This window comes from Carlito syrichta, unplaced genomic scaffold (assembly GCF_000164805.1).
Source record: "Carlito syrichta isolate Samal-C Ts95f unplaced genomic scaffold, Tarsius_syrichta-2.0.1 Scaffold315375, whole genome shotgun sequence".
Classification (NCBI taxonomy): domain Eukaryota; kingdom Metazoa; phylum Chordata; class Mammalia; order Primates; family Tarsiidae; genus Carlito; species Carlito syrichta.
The window spans coordinates 446363-448741 of NW_007259471.1; positions in this window are offsets into that span (position 1 = coordinate 446363).

Here is a 2379-nt window from a genome sequence, read left to right on the forward strand (position 1 = left end):
CACCTATTCCTCATCAGTAAAACATTTCCCCATGAGGACTTTTTTTTCCATTTGGGGAAAGAAAGTCACTCAGGGCAAGATCAAGTGACTAGGGAGAGTAGGCCATGGATTCATGCCATTTTTGGTCAAAAACTGCTAAACATTCAATGCCACATGGGCAGGTGTGCTCATAAATCACTCATCATGAAATGGGCAAATTTGTTGAAAGAATTTTAATAATAATAATTCACTGAAGCTGAACACAACCTCTCACAGCAACACCAGCTGGTACTCTGATGGCAGTGGGTTCCTAGAGCATTTACCTAGTAGGAAAAGCCTGCACTAGCAGGGGCCCACCCTACAACAGATATTCCAATTCTTTTGGTCCTCCCTCATAAATGTAAAGATTCTCGACTAAATATCAGTAAGTTGCATCCATCAGCACATCAGAAAGAGTATACACCATGATCATGTTGGCAAGGTTGGTTTAACATATATGAATCAATAAATGTGATTCATCACATAAACAGAATTTTTTTTAAAGAATGACATGATCTTCTCAATAGATGCAGAAGAAGTATTGGATAAAATTCAACAATGCTTCATGATAAAACCCCTCAGTTATCTAGGTTTTAAGAGAACATACCTTCAAGTAATGAGCCATTTCTGAGAAACTCACAGCCAACATCATACTAAATTGGAAAAAGCTGGAATCAATCCTCCTAAGAACTGGAATAAAACAAGGATGTCTACTCCTACCACTTCCATTTAACATTGTACTGGCTGTCCTAGCTAGAGCAATCAGACAAGAGAAAGAAATAAAAGGTATGCAAACAGAAAAAGAGGAAGTAAATTATCTCTTCACAAACAATATGATTCTATATCTAGAAAACTCTACAGATTCCACCAAATACACCTAGGCCTGATAACTGACTTCAGTAAAGTCTCATGATAAAAAATTATAATTCAAACATCAGTAGAACTTCAATACACCAACAACAAACTGAGAATCAAATCAAGAGCATAATTCCATTAATAATAGCCACAAATAAAAAACATAAAATACCTGAGAATACATTTAACTACGGAGGTGAAATATCTCTAAAACAAGAACTGTAAAACACAGCTGAAAGAAATAAAAGGTGATGCAAACAAATAAAAAAGTCATTTCATGTTCATGGATTAGAATTTAATGTCAGAGTTCTGGTAACATGGCGACAGTATAGACGGGATTGTGAGATTCTCCAAAAGTGAGTTCCCAAAAAGACTCTTATGTGCCTTCCCCCAACCCCCTGCCCACCACCAGCCACACCAGTTCAAGGCCTGGAGACCCTCAGACCCATGCAAGGCAAGCCATTGAGGCCTCTTGGCTGCTACTGCTCCACCATAGGCAGCCCTGGGCCCTGGCTGTGTGGAGATCCCAACTCCCTCCCCAGCTACAATGTCTCACCCAGTCCCAAATCAATGGCCGCCACCTGTAGAGGCCTTTGGATACCACCTTGTGGAGATCTGGGTTCCCTTGCTGGCTACACTGATCCACCCAGCTCTCAACTGCTGTAAGCTCCCTCCCTGACTGGGCACCCAGTCTGGCAGGCCTGGTGTTCACTCCTCAGAATTCCAACTCCCTGCCCTGGGTTCTGGGGCCCCTGCCCAGCCCTATTTAAAGCTGCCATCACCCAGGGAGGCTCTAGGCACCCACCCCTCAGAGATACCATCTCCATTCCTGGCTGAAGTGTCCTGTGTAGGGCCCAAAGCCACTGTCACCACACACCACCCACCCTTTGGAGCTCCAGTCCCCGCTCTGACTGAGGCATCCAGCTTGGGAACCCATGGTTGTGTAAGGGAACAGTATATCTTAAGGAGGTGCTGATCAGCCACTCTCAGCTCTCAGCTCCAGGAGAGGGAATTCCCAGCTCCCTCCTCCACCCCAGGCCACTGGCAACACACCAGATCCAGCACCCAACTGTATTGCTGATCCCTGGTGCCTGATGTGGGAGACACACCACCACAGCCCATCATAGTGGATTGCCCACGGACCCAAACAAGTGGGGAGAAAGGACAGATGGAGAAAAATGATCCAGGAGAGAGGAGTTGCCCACCTCGGCCATTTTCCAGGCAGATATTTGCATTTCTCCACCCATCTATGAGCAGCCTCCACCTTGGTTTCTAAGGTAACATCTCTAAACAGGAGACCAAAGGCCCTTACCTATACTGAATCAGATACAGTAAACACAGCCCTGTCACAGACCTCTCAGGCAGCAAGCCAAGGGAACCAACCCAAGCTTAGAGTAAATCTATCTGCCTGCAATGAAAGCAAAAGGGAGAGGCTAGAGATCAGCGCTGAAGAGACTTTAGACACTCAGGAAAGATTCCAGAGTTAGTCTGGGTTTTATGATTTGG